Genomic DNA, 8,438 nt, shown 5'->3' on the forward strand with positions numbered 1-8,438 from the left:
AGATTTGTCTCCCAGTGTGCGATATTTTTGAAACATGTCTGCAAGTGCTTTGGCATTCCTTCCATCAAGAGGTAGAGTCTATGTTCCCTTCTTCCCTTGAATCTGGGTGGGTTTGTGATTTGCTTGTAGCTAATAGAATGGGAAGAAAGCGACCCTGTATGATTTCTGAGCCTAGATCACAAAAACCAATGTAGCTTCTCTTCCTCACTGGAACACTCACTTTGAGAACTCTGAATTGCCATGTAAAGATCTAACCATTCTGAGGAAGGCATGCTATGAGGAAGCCCAAGACACATGAAGACACCACATGTAGATCCACCATTTGAGAGTCCAAGTAAGGTCAAAGCTGACAGCCAAAATGAACCACCACATTTGTGAATAAAGACACCTCCAGGTGAGAGTGGTCACTCCCTCTCAAATGTTAAGTCTCTCCAGCTGAAGCCACAAACATCATTAAACAGAGAAAATCTGTGCTGTGACTTTCCTATATTTTTAACCCACAGAATCAGTAAGCATAACAAAACTACTGTTCTAAGACACTGAGTATTGGAGTAATTGTTATGCAGTAATAGTAATTGCATTGCAAAACTTATGAATACTTTTTATCAGCAGACAAGAGATTCATACCAGCATAGAGTAAAAAAATATAGATAATCCTTCAAGAGAAATCTTCATCACAAGAGCCTATCCTCAAACAATGAGTTACTTATTAAGAGAAGTCCATTTAGCCTAGAAGGATGCTAACATTTGGAAATTCTAAAAAATACTTACCAGAGAGGATATTATAGTGCTCTAACAAGCCAAAAAGTCTTCAAAAACTTTATGTGCTTAAGGACTTTAATTAAACCTGGACTCGTCTTTTCTACTTAGACTAAACTGATAATTGTGAACTGGTATTTGTCACATATTTAATGTTTTATTTCTAAGTATTTCTGCCTTTAACATATGCTTCACAAGCATAGGAAATGGCTCTTTAAAATAAGCAAGTAAGCAAACCGACAAATGAAAACAAGAGATGATAATCTCTTTCTCACCAGAACTGTTTCAAACTAGAGAGAATATTTTTCTGACAATTTGTATGGCTGGTTAAAACACTTTGGCCAAGGCCTGTGTGCAAAGGAATTTGGGTCAGAGTTAAAACATCACTGTGATTTCTGGTTAGAACAATTTCATTTATGAAAGATAAAACATATTTTTGCCCAAAGGAGGTTCCTGAAAAAGATGGGTAAGTTGTAGTGAAGGTTCTACATGGTGGTGAAGAATGAAAAATTATTCGTTAACTTAGTCAATGTAGTTAGATATTCTAGGTGACATTCTAAGTCTCCCAACAAATCAGAATACTCTTCTTCCTAAGAGGGCAAAAATTACTAGATTTCAAAAACGATTTCGTGTTAGCATGTTATTTTCAAACATTAATAAATAGTTGTTTTAATATAATCTCAGTATTATTTTGTCTTGAATAAATTCCATTTAGATTTTGTCATCTAATTTGAAAACACCCCATCTTTCCTGAGGATTTAAATCATTTAAATGACTAGGTTATAAATTCTGTGCGATATGCTTAAGGAGACACTGGCATTTCTATAGAGCAGTGCTGACCAATGTGAACCACAAAAAAGAGCTGCATATAGAATTGTAAATTTTCTAACAGCCACATTTCAAAATGTCAAAAGAAACTGGAAAAATTTATTTTAAAATACAGTAAGTCCTCCCTCAACATCATTGATAGTTTCTTGGAAACTGTAACTTTAAGCAAAATGATGCCTAATGAAACCAATTTTACCACAAGACTAATTGATATGAATAAAAGTTAAGTTCTTATGGCATATTTCTGGTCACAAAAACATCACCAAACTTCTAAATAAAGAGCCCAAACACTTCTAAAACATTGAAATAAATATGAGCGATACATAAAGAAACAGTAATAAAACTAAGTAAGATAATGAACCTCCAACCCACTTATTCCATCTAAGAGTCACAGGTGGCCAGAGGCTGTCCCAGCAACTCAGAGGAAAAGGGAGGAACCTACCCTGGACAGGACACCGTTCCCTGCAGGGTGCAGTCGCTCACAGTCACTCATACTGGGACAAGTTAGACATGCCAATCAACCTAGTGTGCACATCTCTGGGATATGAGAGGAAACCAGAGTCTTCAGGGGAAAAAAACAAAAACAAAAACATGTAGACATGGGGAGAATGTGCAAACTCCACACAGTGGCCTGAGCTAGTAATGATTTTTTTTTTCTTATTGTTATAACAAAATTATGTTGAATGAAATGTTATTCAAGGATCCTCTGTGTAATTTAACCTAATATATCCAAAACATTATCACATCAACAGGTAATCAATAAAAAAATTTTTAATCTATCAAAATGGACTGTTTATTTTACACTAACAGCTTATCTCAGTGTGAAGTATATATGTAACTAGTGTCCACGACGTTGGACGTTATGGCTCTAGAATATACAGAATGTCACCTACCATGGAGCAAATCTCAGGTTTTGTGCATTTTTGTATACTTCATGTTTTCCCATTATGGCAAGGCTCTCATTGTTTCAAGGACCCCAAATAATAAGTAAACATATTTGATTCAGGCCCTTTTGTGAAAAATTAAGGAAATGATTTGTAATTTGAAAGAAAGCTTTATTTATTCCCATTAGTTTCAATCCCAAATGCCTACTTCTTTATCTTAAAATGCAGGTTTAATCAAAGTTTAGAAAACTAGAGAAAGACTAAATATAATTAATAATTCTTTTGGCTTAATTATCAGCAGAGAAATCTTCTCTGACCACCTTCTCATCTCCATCCCACTAGTTACTCCACCCTGTAATCCAGCTTAATCTTTTTCATGGTTCATGTGACTATTTAAAAATGTGTTATTTATCTAAAAGTTTTTTGTTTATCTCTACTACTACTACATAGGCTCAAGCAACAATATTGCTCATTGTTTAGATATAGCACATTGCAGGTACCCAATAAATACGTGTTTATTACATTAAATATCCCCATGACATTTCAAAAACATAGGTACACTATAATGTAATTTACACTAAGCAAGTCAGCTGAAATATTTATAAAACTTTGCCTAAGAGTCATTGGCTTCTTAGGCTGTGTCAAGGAAGCAATGTGATTTTTTATGGTAGTTCATATGGAATAATGTCCATCCTCTTTAAAAGCAAAAAATTCAGAGATGGAAAACTTTACATCTGCGATTCTAGGATAAGGGAAAAGCTTATCCTTTCATCCAAAATATCGTGGTATAGCCTGTCTAATACAAATGCTATCAATCCAACATACAAATACATTTCGTTCCTATTATTGAAAAAAGCCTCTTAAATTTAATTAAAGTCAATAAAAAAATTTAAAGTTTAATGAGAGCAAGAATCCTCTGAGTGTGTTCATGCTGTTATCAGCTTGCGATGTTGTAAAAGATAGGATTATGATTTTATTGCCAGACAAGCAAGAAAGAAGAAAGGATAAAGAGGAGAGTTGTGAAAAATCTCCTGGTGAGAAGAATCTGAGTGAAAAACTGTTGCACTTAATCAAGTCAATTCAGAAATTAAATACAAAAGGGACGGCTTCTGAGCATAACCACCTATTTGTCTAAAGCAAAGATGGAAGATCTTTTAAGATCGACCTAACAAGATTGCTAGTCAATGCAGGAGAGTCTAAGATAGTGACCGCCCTCTCTTCCAAAGTAATCTCTAAGTGATTAAATTTGGCTTGGGCCAGAATATAGGTAATTTTTTTTATTATTATTATTTCACTTTCAAATTATCTAGATTCTGACCACTTTTCACCTTTCCCACTGCTACTTGTCCTACTCCAAACTGGATTATTTTGATTGCCTCCTAACTGGTTTTCCCACTTGGACCTCTGCTCTCGCTCCTCACTGTATTCGCAACACAACAACCAAAGTGATATCAGTAAAATTTAAGTAATATTTTAAAAACTCTCCGCTGTTTTCCCCATTTCATTCAAACTGACTCAATTAGTACTCCAGAACCCACTGAGGTACATTCAAATATCAGTGCCATTTTGCAGATCAGAAAGTGAGGCTCGAAAATGACAGCAATTTGCTCCAGGTTAGACTGATGGGTGGTTGTACTGATTTTTAGTCTTAGGAGTCCTGGTTTCAGAACCCACATTTTCAGATATTACGATTTACTGACAAAAACAGATTTAAAAAACCCATAAGATCCTAAAGCCTCCACATGTCTAGCCCTGTGGCAGACGTCTCCTCTCCCGCCGTGATTCTCCCCTGTGTGCTTACTCCTTCAGCCACCCAAGCCTATCTGCTAGTCCTTGAACTGTTCAAAGTGAAATGCTGACAGTTCCCTCAACTGTATCAAACTTTTCTTGTTTCTTAGTTTCCATGTCCACTAGCACTTCCAGTTTTCCGTTCTTCCAATTATTGACTTCTGCATCATTCTCTGGTATATGTCATGTCTTCTCTGCCATGAACATTTTTCACATTGTCCCTTGGTAAATGATACCAAGGTAGCAGGGTGGCATCTGACTAGGGCTCCCCATCAGGCCTCTGGCTCCAGAAAGTCAGTACTCCAGACAATTGATTTCTAAGACAGAGAGCTAAATCTACAGCTCTTTTGAACAAAGTTCCCTGGTATTTCCAATCTTAAGGTCTTCGCATTTGCCATTCCCTCTATCTGAGAGGTTCTATTTCTTTTTGCATCTCTGGCTCCAGCTCAGCATCCATGCTGCTGCTTACATGTTACCTGCTCCGCGAAATTCCTCTGACCACTCTACCCAACGTAGCCATCATCACTCACTCTAAACACTCTATCCCCCCACCAATTTTACTTTTTTCAAAGCCAAGAATTTAAAAATTTCTCATTCACTTATTTGCATGGACATCAATTGTCTACTCCGCCCTAGAATATGAGCTTTATTTGCAAAGACTTTACTCACTTTGACTTCCCGCCACCTAGATCAGAGCCTTCACAAAGACAGTAACAAATATTTTTAAATGCATGAATAAATCAGTATTTTTGTCTCTCTTGATTCTAAAGAGTAAAAAACAAAACAAAATAAAACAAAAACAATAAGGCAATTTCTGAATTTTGTCTGAATTTTAAATTTTGGTAGAGAAATATTTACCCACTTTTTATTACAGTTACTATGTATATAGTAGGGTCTATTCCCAATTTACCTTAGTAGGATATAAAGAAGACCCTCACAATTTTATTAATTCTTATAAGTACTGAGGAAACACAGTTTTTCTTTTAGTTTCCTAATCTTAGCCTTTAATAATACAAGTTTTCTATGATAGAGCAGCATTGCACAGTTTTACTCATATATACCTACATGCCTATATGTGTGAGTATAAATAAATACATGCACACATGCAAATCTGTATATTCACACATGTATTTAATTATACTTTTGAGTTATTTAGCAACGGTCTCCTTCCCATATGGTTATCTGGCAAAATCTTGTTTGTTTATTACAGTTCAAGGTTAGAACAGCAGAGGCAAGCACCAGTCTTGCAAATGTACCTCATGAGAGAAACGTAGATTACTGATAAATGCTATAAAACATCCCTGACACTTTGGTGTGTCAGGCCCCAGCAAATTAGAAGGGTATCCTTGGTTCTTAAGGAAAATATTATAGCTCTAATTCTTTACATGTTGATTTATGAATGTAAAGCTGGGATTCACTCAATATATATGTGTGGCAAAATAAACTCAAAGTTAATGCTGAACATACAAAAATTCAAAGGAAGAGAACATGAGGAGGAAACATGTTTCTTAAATATATCATTAATTTCAGAGATACACCAGCCACTATAATAATAAGAGCAATCTACTTCTCTTCAGTTTTTTATATTGGGTAGTCTATTTGAAAACACAGATAATTCCATGCAGTAAACTTGTCATGATCATTTTTTAAATAATTTTTTTTATTAATTAATTGTTCTTACCGTAAGAAATTCTTCATAAGATCCCAAAAGTTGATTTCCCTGTTGGAGGAAAAAAATAGACCATGAAACATAGAAATAATGAGCATTCATCATATGATATTTAGGTTTTTAAATGCAGATGTATTTATTTTTTAACTTGAACATACTTATTCAAATAAGACTACTGTCTCTATTTAAATAGTCAAAATACTTTTACATTTTTGTGACACTATTGGCCTGTTACCAAGTAAAATACTATACTGATCATACAAGGTGATAATCCTCAGAGATTTTCCACTTCTAATTTTAATACTAATATTTAACTTTTATTGGCCTTGGTTTCCTCGTTTTACAAAATCATTAAATTCACTTCAATTAAACTACAGCATATCTAAAACTCTAATTCTGTTCAAAGCTAATCCAAAGTAATTTTCACTAAAGTTTTATACATGTTAATTTTGAGATGCCAATTACACACATGTGCACACACACACACACACACACACACACACACAGAGTATCAAGTTGTATTTCATGTATCTCTCATGCTAAAGTTGGAATTTTAAGTTATTGAGTAATTTGCAACTATTTAATTTCAATCAAGAGAAGAACATATTTTCCTTATACTTTAGTATTCTGAACACTGGAAGCCTGAGATGAAACAGAAGAAAGAAAACTTTAATTTGTCCCTGAGAGATTTAAATGCTTTGAGAAGAATCCTTTGCTCAGAAAAATGTTTCTCCACCATTACTGCTTTCAATCCCTACCATTTTTTTTTTCACTATCATACTTTAAATTCGGACTACCAATTTAGAATTGAGCTAAAGCAACAGATTTCCAAAATCAGAAGGCTGCTGTGAATCACTTTCAATAAGAGAAGAAAAAACAAATGAATTACAGTCAGTGTTAGGCTCTGGAATTGAAATTGCAAGCACACTGAGGAGTAATTATAGTTTGTGGTCCAAGGATCCTGCTGCTCGAGTCCATTAACATTGCAGACCCTGCTGAATTATGAAAATGTTCCTAAGATCTAACATTTTTACAAAAAGATGCCGAAACAAAATCCCCAAACTCTCCCTTGATAAATAAAAGGTTATATAAAACTCAATATTTATATTCTATTCTTAAGAAAACTTTAAGACATACAGATATATTTCCCATGTTAAAAGTGGTGGAGTGTCTGGTATTAAAATGAATGGGCAGAGCAACTGAAAACTCCATTAAGTAGATCTGATTTTAAATTCCATCAACAACAGAAAATGACTCTGGTACTCCCAAAGTAATAAAGCCCAGAGCTCTTTCTGTGCAACTCAAGAAAGCATACCTGGGGCAGGTGAAAGTTACAGAAAGGTTGATTTCATCTTATTATAAGGGCAGAAAATGCATCATAAGATAGAGCATTTCCAGCAACTAAAAAATGTTTAAAGAGAATAGCTTCGTTAGACTATTCTAGGAGAGGCTTCTGACTAAAACATATCAATGCTTCTTTCCTACACTTCAATTGTATAATTCTGTGCTTCCATAACCTTTCTAGTGTCCCTGCAAGAAAATCTGAGATGCAAAACAAATCTGTATTAATATACTTTAAATATCAAGTTTCTATTAAGCCTGTCTTTAAAAATGGGCCATGCTGTGCATAAATGTATCATAATTATTTACTTGTAAGTCCTCAAACTAGCGTTGTCTAGGTTGCAAAAACTCTTTCTTTCCCTCTATCCCAGTAATTCCTGAATACCCTACAGGTCCTAGCTACGCACTGCCTTCTCCAGGATTTCTTTCCTGCTCCTCCCCTTTTATCGAGACTGTTACATGCCCTTCTATGTGTTTCCATGGATTATGCATCCACCACCTAGAGCACTGCCTTTGACATTGGCATTGTACCTATCTCCCTCACAAGACTATAGGCTACCACAGGCAGCCTATAGTAATTGCAACTAAAAAGTATCCAAAGAAAGCCCCATGGAAGCACCAATACCAAGACGTTGACATGATACTTTAAAAAGATTATTTTTTGAGATAATCTGGAAAATACTGGATGATTCAGAGGTTAAGCAAATTTATTTAATGAAGGGCATCACAGAGCAATGAAAATGTCTTATAAGTATTATTATCATTAAGAGAGTGAATGGATGCAAAATTTCTCAACATTATTTTTTCACAGAAGATCTTTTAAAACTAGAGTTACTTCTTGTTATTTTGGTGAACAATGAATTATTTTATTTATCAGTTTCCTAGATAGTATTTGGCACAGAGTAGGCATGTAAGAAAAACTAATTATATCAGTCATCAAAGTGTCTTTAAGGTTTCTTATTAAATACCATCCTATCTACTCCCCTTCCCACTTTTTTTTTTTTTTTTTAGATTAAAGGGACTTCATGATCATCTTTATTCTAATTGTAGGAATCCTCTCTCCTGTAAACTTGGTCACTTAACTTCTGCTATAATAACTCAGAGCTGGAGACATTGTATCTATATAGAGTAGTGTGTTTCATTATTAGATAGCAACTCTTTAAAAATTT

This window comes from Pteropus vampyrus, unplaced genomic scaffold, assembly GCF_000151845.1.
Source record: "Pteropus vampyrus isolate Shadow unplaced genomic scaffold, Pvam_2.0 Scaffold30, whole genome shotgun sequence".
NCBI lineage: Eukaryota > Metazoa > Chordata > Mammalia > Chiroptera > Pteropodidae > Pteropus > Pteropus vampyrus.